General features: G+C 47.0%; 1 protein-coding gene across 2 annotated transcripts in view; it reads right to left on the bottom strand.

The window, feature by feature from the left end:
- The window catches only part of ABHD6 (abhydrolase domain containing 6, acylglycerol lipase), a 44863-nt gene extending 33214 nt beyond the window's left edge, over positions 1-11649 (bottom strand). The window contains exons 1-2 of one of the 2 annotated variants that reach the window (XM_069473739.1): positions 11560-11649; positions 978-1041 (exon numbers count right to left, since the gene is read on the bottom strand). The gene's annotated coding sequence lies outside the window, so the exon portion shown is untranslated. The remainder of the gene's footprint in view (positions 1-977; positions 1042-11559) is intronic. The other variant, XM_069473740.1, reaches the window with a different exon arrangement.
- Positions 11650-12477: the final 828 nt, after the last annotated feature.

Below are 12477 nucleotides of genomic sequence, written 5' to 3'. Positions count from 1 at the left end.
CAAGGGTGGAGAGGTACCAGCACCGGACTCAACTTGACCAAGTCTAGACAAACTGTGCTGCTTGATAATGGCAATTTAAATTTAAATTAATTAAAGCTAAAGAAAATTCAAAATTCAGTTCTTCACTCACACCAGCCACATTTCAAGCATTTGATAACCACATGTGGATAGGAGCTACCATATTAGCCAGCACAGCTTAGGAGTTTACAGCCCTGAAAGCTTCTTGCAACAAATTCCTTATGCCAGTTTGGTTGAACATTTAGTAGGAATATAGGGTGGGAAGAAAAATTCCCACCAGGTGAGTCAGACCACAGCCCTCAGCCACCACACTGGGTCCGTGTCCTCATGTCCCCTTCCTCCCATTTCTGTAGAGGTTGCTCTTTCACACCCCAGATTCCTTCCACCACCAGCTGTCAGGGGAATCTTCCTAATTCACATCAGCGTTTAGGCTGCACCAGTCTAATGTTCACCAAATAAAATGTGAACTCTGACCACCCCATATGGTCTCAACTCAATTGCCTAGTGACTCCCATGTCTTTGTCTGCATCCCAGATAACCAGTTCCCTGCCCCCATGCAAACCCCACACAGCCTCCTGCTGTCCCCTGGGTGAGGAGCACTCCCATGCCTGCCTGCCTGATGAACTCCTCTCTGCCTTCAGGGCTGGTTCAAGTGTCACATTCACCAGGAAAGCATTGTGGTCCCATAGGCCCACGCCTGCTACATGCCCTTCAAATTTAAAGCCCTGCTCCTGGCATAGTCTTTGAGAACTATTTTTAGGGGGCTCTTTTTGTATGTATCAGACCTTTGAGACCCCTCGGGTACCCAATCCCTTCCCATCTGACCAATTGAACCAGAGAAATCACCCACCACAGGTTGGCCTGCAGAGAGGTGAGGGAGAGCTGACAGCAGCAGTTCTGGTCTCATTAAGGGCTGCCTTTTTCTGGGTAATCTGTGGTGTTAAAAAATCCATACTCACTCTTTGAAGAGCACAGCCTTCTTTCCCAACTGCTACTGGCTCGGCAGAAACTGAAAATGAGATTCTGGAATCACAAGAAATAAAATGACAAAGCATTAAATCAACACAGGCAAAGTACAAATCTCCTGTGGCTTTATAGCATGCCTTTTGTTCAGGTCACCTCCCCTAATTAAGCAAATGTGCACAAAGGGCAGGGCATCTCAGATAATACGCCAGGCCTGGGAAGGGTTGAAGGAGATCAGAGAAGAAATGAGTGGGCAGTATGGGATGTGCTGTGCCATGGTTAAAGCTCTCCTTCTCCACCCGGGATGGAGGATTTACCTAGACACTGCATTCAGAAAGGAAGGGAGGAAAGGCGGCCACCAGTAGGCAAGTGAGGATAATATTGCTACTAGAATGACTGCAAACAGGGGGTGGCATCACTCAAAAACCGGGCTGGGCAAAAGCAGGGGCACACCGGCAAAGGCGTGGCAGCAGAAAGAGAGGCCAGGCAAAGGAAACGGAACCAGCAAGGCCCCTGAGTTGTGTCAGATGCATCAAAGAGTTAAACATAAAAAATAAAACCATAAAAAAAATGAAAGTTCTAGAAGAAAACATGAGGACTCTGTTTTAAAATATCTCCATGGGAAAAGGCTTTCTAAGTAAGGTATAGAACCCAGAGGCTATAACAAAAAGAGTACTAATTGTATAAAAATATTTTTAAATGTCTGCATGGAAAGAGATATCATAAACAAGATTAAAATTTCTTAATACATATCAGAGGCAACAGACTAATACTAATTTCCTTACTGTGTAAAGGGTTCCTACAAGTCAGGAAAAAAAACAGCAAAATCTAATAGAAAAATAAGCAAATGATCTAAACAGATAATTTACCAGAAAGGAAATAGAAATGACTCAAACATATAAAATGATGCTCGATCTCATTTACAATAAGAGACATGCAAATGAAATCTACAGGGTGATGGCAATCTTTCTTTACCATACTGGAAAAGAACAAAAAGTTTAACGACAGACTGTGTTGTCGAGACTATGGAGAAATAGCAGCTCTCATGTAATGTACCAATTTACATTCCCATCAACAAACCCTACAGATGGCAATTTGGCAAAATCTGTGGCCATGCAAAACGCACATACCCTTGACCTGATGATCTTCTTTTCTTTTCTTAGGAACTTATCTGTTTATATCTGAAGATGTGTGAAAATATGTTTGTACAAGGTTATTATGAAATAACTTATAATGGCAAATGACTGGAAATAATTCAAGTGCTCACTTATACGGACCTGTTAAGTAAATCATAGTATAGCTTTATAAAGGAATATTATATGTAGCCATTAAATACAAATAAAAGTTAAATATAAGCCATTAAAATAATGAGACAGTACTATTTATCCCTGTGGGTAATGACCTCCAAGGTACATTAAGCGTGGAACAGAAGACAGTGGCTAAAATAAACACCTCTAACAGTAAAAAAGAGAGAGAGAGAGAGAAAATATATATGTTATGCTTATATGTGTGTGAAATCTTTCTGGATGGTTACACAAGAAATTGGTATCACGGTTGCACTGGGAAGGGGAACAAACTGGGGCGCTGGGCACAGAGATGAGAGGCAGACTTTTCACCGATACCTTTTGTACCTTTTGAATTGATCCCATGTGTATATATAAAGTTTTTTCTAATTAGTTAATTAAAAACCACAACATAAACATAAATAAAATGGTTTATCCTGTACTGCCCGATACAGTAGCCACTAGTCATATGCAGCTGTTTAAATTTAAATTAATTAAAATTAAATAAAATTTACAATTCAGTTCCTCAGCCACACTAGCCACACGGAAGCGCTCCACAGCCACATGTAGCCTGTGGCTACCCTATTGGACAGCAAAAATATAGCACATTTTCATCATCACAACAAGTTGTATCGGCCAGTCCTGGACTTGTACTAGTTCAAAAGGCCCATTAGAGACAGCGACCAAACCTGAACTGTTTCTCCTGATAAGGGAAGAAATGTGAATGTGAATGCCGTTGGGATGAAAATCCCTCTATCTCTACACCCCAGCTAGGTCACCCAGATGCCTGCTATCAGCGATTGGGGGATGACTGCCCATGTGACTGTCCAAAGGTTAAGTCTGCTTGGTAAGAACTTTAGTCTTTAAGCCTCAAAATCCAGCACTGTATGATAGAAGATGATAAGAATTTAAATTTTTACAATGATAAACATTCTTATCATTCCATGCTAGAACCACACAACCTACAGTCCATAAATCACAAATTCTTATCTCCTTTGTGGTTCTGGGAGAGGTACTGGTTAAAGGGTTCACTCTCTCCTGCTTTGTACCAACTGGTTCCCCAGGGGGGTTCTTGTTCAAGAACCAGCCCAGCCCACAGCCCCTGCCTGCTTCTGCCACCCGAGGTGGCACTGTAGGCAGGAGAATTCAGCCCAGCCAGGCTGATGCTGCGGGTGGAGGATTGCAGAGAAGCAGAAAGCCCTGTCCTGCTACTCAATCCCCTGGAGAAGTGACAGCCCAGGGAGGTGCAGGCAGGTCAGTTAGGGGCTCACTTGTGTATCCTACAGCACAACTTTTGAAAAATCACATTAGCCAAGAAGCAAGGCAATGAAACACGTCAAACCTGCCCTGACTGAGCCCAACACCTTGAAAACCTCAGCCTCTTGGGTCAAGATGTGGGCTGTGGAGATAGTCTGAAATAACCACCTGCTCAAAATCATGTTTAAAGCAAGACAACTCTACAGAAATACAAGCCAGTCTCCTGCTGGACTAAATAGGAACCCAAAGCTACCTGATCCTTTACCTCCAAGGAGTCCAAAGTCTTTAGGCTGTAGCAGAGCCCACAAGCTTTTATGCAAACACTTCTCTCTGAATTAGTGTAAGCACAGGCACCGTCATCAGCCCAGATCACCCCTCAAAGGTAAAGTGCTAGAAAGAGCATCATTTAAGTGACTATTTTCCATATGACTGAAAGGAATGAAAATAGCCCCCTCTCGGTGTGCTATAGCAAGGGGCAGAAACAGAACCTCAGCACCCAAACATGTTCTCCGGTTGCCCAAACCTGAACTCCTCGATAAAGGGAAAAGCAAGGAGATTAAAGAGGGATTTGTCATTTCTAAAGGAGGTGAAGCTGGTCTACAGTACTTTGTGACTGCAGGAACAAAGCTGAAGTTAAACAAAAAAGGATCCTTGTTAATAAACAGCAGCCCGTTTTAACAGGAGGAGGCTTTGGGCTTCTGGCACAAGCTCCAGTATTTAGGGCCCTTTGTGAGCTGATCCCCACCTTCTTTCCGGCCAGAATCTTCTCCCCAGAGATCTCAGTAACTCAGGAAAATGAGCACCAGGAAAAGGAACATATGGTGAAGCCCCATTCAAAATTTCAAGAGTAAAACACAGTTTTATTTGGAACTTTATCCAAACAAATAAAACAAAAATCAAATCTATTTTAAAAGCAATAGCAAATACTAAACAGAATTTGGGTTGTAACTACAGCCCTGTACTAATTCTTAAAACAAAGAATACATCTCGTGTAGATTGTTCTATAGTACGGTGAGTCCTTCTAATTAACATTTGGTCGTCACGGTGCCATCATAGAGGCCATTTTTGCAAAAATATGATATGGCTTCAAGGTCCTTTCAATTCTTAGATTTTCAAGTCTCTCCCCTAAAGGCGTGTTCATCCCTTCTCTTCATCCATTGTTGACAGGTCTCACATTGCCAGACCCTATTATTGCCTTGACATGTCATTCAAGCAGTTCACTTTGATTTCATGAAATCTTGCCTCTCTTGTAAGAGCTGCAATTTTATTTTCACTGTTTATCTTGTATTTGCAAAACATCTGACAACGTGGGAGACCAAGGAACAAAATATGGATGCCCCTGGAGCCTGGCTGGCCACCGAGATTGGAAACAGAGAGAGGGATGATAGAGTGGGACCTAATTTTGTAACTGGCAAGTCCATTAATGAGTATTTTCCTGTTACGATAGCTTCTGCTTCCCATCCACAACCTGGAAACTGTGAGGAATCGGATACTAGCTAGGCTAATAATCTGACCTTCTCCTGACCGTACCCACACTGGCTTTCTGTTTTTGTCTATTTTTCCCACTGTCACTACCTGCAAGACACCCTCCACCTACTCCATCTTCTCCTTTAAAAATCTTTCTGGCAGAGCTAGAAGTTATCTCCTTCAGTTAATCTTTCCTCAACCCCCCTATTAACCTCTGCTTCACCCTCCATGCTCTGGAGTATTTGGTCTGAATACTTCCCTCTCATGGCATTTGGGATTTATGCCTTATAAGGAGAAGACTGCTGTACCTTCCACTAGCCTACAAGCTCCTCGGACACAAATCGGACCACATCTTTGCATCTGTCATAGCACTTGGCAGGCACTTGGTAAATACCAAATGATAAGCTGGAAAATCAAAATACAAGTGACTGCTCAGACTGAGAAGAAACAGTCCCTGCAGCCACCATGTAGCCTCAGGTGAAGTCATGAACCAACAAGGCTGCCCACCCGTGTCAACGCAGTACATTCCTTCAGTCTGCTCCTTATGGCCACCAACTAAATGAACATTCCTCATCAGAGCAGTATAGTGTTCGAGGTTCTAGTTCAGCTGGGCAGCTGGATCCCAGAGAGGTTAAGCAAGCTGCCTAATGTCACACAGTTTTCTCTTCCTCTTCCCCAAGCCATCAGTGGCTCACAGTGGCCCTCAGCATGATATGGAAGACCACATAGGATTTGGTGGCTGCCCATGTCTCAAGTGTCTTTTGTTGTCACTCCCCCATCACCCCCCTCTACTCTTGCTCACAATGATCGGCAATCCCCGGACATGTCATGCTCTTCTACACCTCCAGGCCTTTGGCACACATGCTCCCCTCTCCTGGGCACACCTAGTCTCTCTTTCGCCTAGTGATCTCCAGCTCATCCTACAAGTCTTGGCTATTAAGGCATTACCTCTATCTGCAAATGCTCCTCTGAGGGTTCAGTTTTGCAGTTCAATACTTGGGTTCAAATTTCTGCCTGGCCACTGATCAGATATGTAACTGTGGCAAGTCACTTAACCTCATAGAACTTCAGTGTGAGGAAGAAATGAGATGATGCAAGGAAACTGTTCAATGCAGTCACTAGCAGGTACTAAGTACTTACTCTGCACAGCTAGGATCTTGCCTGACTCCCAGGCAGAGTAAGGCAGTCCTGCCTCTGTCACCCTGTAGTGGCACTGCTCAGGTCCACTCAGATGCTTGAGTGGTCTGTGGGCAGGATCTGTACTGTCATCTTTACACTCTTAAGAGTCTAGCCCATAGCTAGATTTTATCACATGTAAGCTTTGAATCCTTTTCTGGGTATATCACAAGGCAAATGCTCAATGCTAATAGCCAAACAGCCAGAGCTTCTGGAAAAATGCCTAAAAGCAAAGGCTGCTGTTACTTTAGGTAATTATTTAACATGAAGAGGCTCCCAAACTGCAGCAGTACAAGAACCTCTGCGCACACCTTCCCAAGTATTGTCCTGCTCCCCTGAATCAGCAGTTTCCTTGGTGCAGCACCTGAGAGCACCACGGAGGCCAGTGACAGACCCCCAAGTGCATGCAAACACAGGCAGCAACACCCTACACGGCCTCTAGGATTGAAAAGCCTGGAATATGATCCAGAGGGTTTCTGAGGGTCTGATTTAGGAGAATACCTTGATCTTCTTTGAGGAGGCAACTACACCCAAGGTCAGAAAGGACTTTAATGCTGTGAAAATCATGTCCAGATCAGAGTTTCTCAACTGTGGCAGGAGTGATGTTGGGGGCCATGTAATCCGTTGTTGTGGGGGCTGTCCTGCGTATTGCAGGATGGTTTTTTTTGTTTGTTTGTTTTGTTTTTTTTGAGACAGAGTCTCGCTCTGTTGCGTGGGCTAGAGTGAGTGCCGTGGTGTCAGCCTAGCTCACAGCAACCTCAAACTCCTGGGTTTAAGCAATCCTACTGCCTCAGCCTCCCAAGTAGCTGGGACTACAGGCATGTGCCACCATGCCTGGCTCATTTTTTCTATATATATTTTTAGTTGTCCATATAATTTCTTTCTATTTTTAGTAGAGACGGGGTCTCGCTCTTGCTCAGGCTGGTCTCGAACTCCTGACCTCCAGCGATCCACCCGCCTCGGCCTCCCAGAGTGCTAGGATTACAGGCATGAGCCACCGCGCCCGGCCCGTATTGCAGGATGTTTAGCAGCACCCCTGGCCTCTACCACTGGATGCTACCCACAAGTTGCGACCACCAAAAATATCTCCAGATGCTGAACAAATGTCTCCTGGGGGATAAAGTTGTCCCTGGCTGACAATTCTTCTAGAAGAAATAAGCCCACTCAACTCAAACCCTTGTCTTATGACTGTGGCAAATCAGTGAGGAACATTTTTAGCTACTCACTAAAACTATCTCGAAACACTGTCTTCCAGTTTGTTTGTTGGAGGTCACAGTCTTGAAGGCAGTTTTTCTCAAGTCTGGCTGTATGTTAGAATTCCCTGGGGAACTTAAAAAAAAAAAAAAAAAAAAAAAAAAAAAACTTCCTGGGCCCCACTCCTAGAGATTCAGACTCAGTTGTTCTGCGGCAGAGCTCAGGCGTGGGTTTTTTGTTTTGTTTTGAGTTCCCCGGGTAGTTGCAACCCACAGCCGGGGCAGAGAAGCACTGCCCTGAAACCCTGCATTTGATTCTACTCTCTCCCCCATCCTCTGACGCTGGCAGTGCAAACAGCCAGTGAGTCAGGCAGCCAAAATGCGGCTAAGGGGATTTATTAACTTCCCATTCTTGACAATGAAACACCCTCTGCACATTCCATTTCTGGGCCTGCAGATGACTTGCCAGAAAGAACGGCACTTAACGCCATCACCGAGCGCTTTCCCATGGCCTTTTATTCATCCAAACAGTGCCGTCCCTGGCCGGGCGCGGTGGCTCACGCCTGTAATCCTAGCACTCTGGGAGGCCGAGGCGGGTGGATCGCTCAGGGTCAGGAGTTCGAGACCAGCCTGAGCAAGAGCGAGACCCCGTCTCTACTAAAAATAGAAAGAAATTATATGGACAACTAAAAATATATATATAGAAAAATTAGCCGGGCATAGTGGCGCATGCCTGTAGTCCCAGCTACTCGGGAGGCTGAGGCAGAAGGATCGCTTAAGCCCAGGAGTTTGAGGTTGCTGTGAGCTAGGCTGACGCCACGGCACTCACTCTAGCCTGGGCAACAAAGTGAGACTCTGTCTCAAAAAAAAAAAAAAAAAAAAAAAAAAAAAAAAACAAACAGTGCCGTCCCAAAGAACTTTCTGCAAAGGTGAAAATGGTCTCTGTCTGCTCTGTCCAATACAGTAGCCACTGGCCAATGTGCCTACTGAGCCCTTAAAATGTGAAAAACTGAATTTTGAATTTTATGTTATTTTAATTAATTTGAATTTAAATAGCCACATGTGGCTCATGGCCACTGTACTGGAAACCGCAAATAGTGTTTCTGTCCCTACAGGGTTATAGAAATAAAGAAAAGTCTGCTAAAGTCCATAGAAATGTGAAATTTACAAAAACATTTATCTTAAGATATCTAAACTCAACAGCCTTTAAATTATCAAGTGGAATCCTAACTTATTCAAATTAAGACTCAATTAGGAGAAATTTTAAAATAAATTTTTTTCAACTTGCAGAACTAGCTTCCTGGCTTATTCCAAACACTTAGCTTTGAAGGGGACATCCCTGCCCCTTTTCTTTTGAACATTCATCATGGTAACAATTGAGCTGGTCACCAAAATCACCAGGAGTTTGATAAGATATAGTGTGCTGGGTGTGGTGGCGTGTGCCTGTAGTCCCAGCTACTCTCAGTTGGCTGAGGTGGGAGGATTGCTTGAGCCCAAGAGTTCCAGGCCAGCCTGGACAACATAATAAGATCACATTTCTAAAAAATAAAAAAAAGAATATGACATAGTGAAGCTGATTTCCACCCACTTACTTGGTAGCCTACTTGCTTTTCTTCCTCCAAACCCAGATATGATCTTTGATTTAACCTCTTGCCCCCAGGATAGGCCTAAACCAACACACACTGCAAACCAAAGTATCTCTTAAGTTTTATCTCACGAAACTAGAATCAAGTTTCATGATTACTTCCAATTGCACAAACTGCATTCCCACAATTACTCTAAGTGTGCGGATCCTCACAGAACTCAAAGTTCACACATTTTAAAGGCTAAAAAAAAAAATAGTTGCTTAGGCCAAATCACCTTGCCCACCTCTGAGTCCATGTGAGCCATTTATTAATGATTTAGTATTTTTCCAGTAATTCAAAGTAGTGGTCAGCTAATAGCTGGTGCTTTCTGAGTGCTTACCACATGCTAGGTCCTGAGCATTATTTATCTAAGTATTATTTACTGCTGCCCTCTAAAACAGCTACTATCAACAGAAGCTGAGGCTCAGAGACGTTAGGTACCTTGCCCATGGCCACACAGATAGAAAGTAGTAGAGGTGAGATTTGGACCCAAGTCTGTCTAATTTTCTGGTGGAAATCCTTTGAGTTATGAACAAAAACAAATATGTGGTTACAATGTTAGGTACAAGGCTGAGACATTCTCCCTGGGATCAGACGACAGCTCAGTGAACAGTTTCTTACTGCAGAAACCACCCCATCTCCCCATGGACCTCTGTCTCTGTCTTAGGGCTTGATCAGGACTGAGAATGGAAAGAGGGACCTTGGTTCTGCCAGCACAGTTGCATCCAAGAGGACAAGGCAGAACTTTCCAAATGCCATCACGGGGGTGGGAGGTAGTGAGATCCAGCGATAGGATCCCAGGGGAGAAACGAAAAGCTTTCGCTTGGGTGCAGGGGAGAAATCAGGGGCGTGTTCCTGGAGGGAGCAGCTGAGCTGGACCTACTGGACCTACAGGGTAGGTAAGATTCAGACATCAGAGATTCCAGGGAGGGCATTCCTGGAGGAGAAAACAACATAAGCAAAGGCAGCAGTGGGGAAGAAGTGTGTTCACTGGCCTGGGCTACAGCAAAGGAAGCAGGGGGCGGGGTGGTGGTCAGGATGCAGAGGGGGGCGGGGGAGGGTCTCCAGGGACCTAAGCCAGGGTAGCAGAGGGAGCCCAGGAAGTACCCAATTAACCACCCCAGGACTTGTTTTGCATCCCAGCCCTTTCTAGCCGTGTGGCCTTGAGCAAGTCCCTTCTCTCTGGGCCTCAGTCTCCTCCAGTAGGGCATTGAAGGCCCCTTGCTGGTCTGTGAACCTAATTTTAGAAAAATAAACTGGTGCTAGGAATGCAGGTTATTCGTTTCTCTTATTTCTACTTTTTCTATACTATGAAATCTTGAGAATTTATTCGTTAAAACTGGGTAAAAAGTCTATTGGTTCAGAGTGGGGTCTCTGAGATCAGAATCAACGCACGTCCTGGGAAGGGACCACCTCTGGAAGCCTCACATTTCTCCTCTGAGAAATGGGGACAGGAATGGTACCTACCTCATGGGGCTGTTGGGGGAAGTAGGCTGGTAATTATTTTAAGGGGCTTTGAACAAGGCCTGACACCCAGTACTTGCTCATTCTATGTCGGCTATTATTAATTATAAACTATTTAAAGCTCCCAGCCGGGTGGAGCCAGCCTTTAGGGATTTCTGAGCAGGTGAGAGCGGAAGACAAATGCTGGCCTCCAAGTCTCCGCTTAGGTAGGACCCTCCTCTAATTCCTCTTCTTAACCATCCAGCTTCTAGGGCTCAAAGTACTTATTCCCTGGATGCACAGCCTCTAGACCCTCTAGCACCCTCTTCCTCCCCACAAGCCTCACTCTGTCAACTTAGTTGAACCTTTAGGTTCAAGGGTGCAGATCTTGAACGTGCTCTGCCCTGCGGCCGGCGTTACACAATCCGCATTTCTAAGGGAGCCCGGAAGCCCGATTCCGCGGAGGCGGCGTGGGGGGATGGCAGGGTTGCCGGCGGCCACCAGGCTGTCAGGGTGGCAGGACAGCATACTGACTCGAGGGTTTCGGGGAGGAGGGGGCGCAAGGGCGCGGGAACTGGGGCAGGCTGGGGAAGGGGGAGCTGAAAGGCTGCTGGGGGTGGTATTAGCGGAGAGACAGCTTGGGAGATGCAGTCATCGGGGCGACGCGGGGAAGGTGACAAGGAGCATAATGCTATATGGGAGGACGAGCTGCAGCCCTTCTCCATGAAGTGGGAGAAGGAGGGTGCAGAAGCCCCCCAACCACCCAGGAACTGGGAGGGGCGCATAGGGGCTGGTGAGGGTGCGGGGAATGGGGAGGCGGAGTAGAAAGAGGGTGCAGGTCGCCGACCCGCCCTCACTCTGTCCCCGGGCTTATGGAGACTAGCAGCCCGGACCTGGGAAATGGGGGTGCCGGGGTTCGGGAATCTCAAACCTATCCAGGCGCCGGAAAGGAGGGCAGGTGCTGAAGCGGGATAACGGAGTAGAAAGAGAAGTGCAGGTCCCGGACTCATCATCTTCACCCGGTGTGCCGCTTAGGGGGAGGCCAGGCTGCCGGACTCAGCAAGTGGGGGGTAGGTCACGAAGCCACTGGGAGTGCCCCCGTCCCCTGTTCCGGGCCGCCCCAGCCCCGCTCACCTGACCGGCCTCAACCGCCTGGGTCCCGCCGCCGGAGCCCGACCCCGGCCTTGATGCCCAGCCCCCGGCTCGGCCCGGCCGCAGCGCGCTCTCAGCTCCCGGTGCCGGCTCCGCTCGACTCCCTTAAAGGCGCAGCGCACGGGCTGGCGTCCTCCGACAGAAAAGCCGCCCCGCCCGCACCCGGCCCCCGCGCTGTCCCTGGTCGCCGCGTTGTGTTTTGAGGTCTCCCGGGCGCTTATCCCCAGCTCCTCCGCACCCCGGACTCACAACCCTAAACCCGGAGGGTAAAGTTAGTATCCTGCACAATCCGACCCCAGAAACCTGCCTCCAAGCACACGGGAGCCAAGGTCAGAGCACAAGCGCCTACTGTGTTCCAGAGAGCAGACGCCAATCATCCCGGCCCCACCCGCGCCCCAGAGAGCGCACGGTGGGGCGGGGCGTGAGGGGAGGACATTGCAAGCCAAAGAGCCACAATCCCATAGTACGAGGTCAGAATTCTTTGGGGCATTGTTAAATTTACTGAGCACCTACTGTGTGCCTGGCGTTGCTGGGCATTGCATCTACCAAAGTGACTCAGGATCTCTGCCCCTAAAGGGCCCGGAGAGAAAGAAAGGGACAGAAACGGGTTCGCAAGCAAGCAAAGGGACACCTCTTTACATCAGTTGTCTCATTTGAGCCTATGAGGTAGACACTATCATTTCTCAGAAGAAACTGAGGCTCAGAGAGGTGAGGGGCTTGTGCAGGGGCTCATCCCAGGGTCCCAGTGAAGGACAGAACTGGGAGTTCCAACCCAGGATCTTCCAACTCCAAAGCTATGGGCATCGAGAAAGGCCTTCAGCCACCACTAGTTATTAATATAGCCCCAATATGATCATTTCCTACTTTTAGGAACAGTTAAACCTCACTTGGCCTGGCTAT

Source organism: Eulemur rufifrons, chromosome 7 (assembly GCF_041146395.1).
Source record: "Eulemur rufifrons isolate Redbay chromosome 7, OSU_ERuf_1, whole genome shotgun sequence".
Lineage (NCBI taxonomy): Eukaryota > Metazoa > Chordata > Mammalia > Primates > Lemuridae > Eulemur > Eulemur rufifrons.
The sequence above is the reverse complement of the archived record's forward strand: the minus strand, read 5'-3'. Positions and strand labels throughout refer to the sequence as shown.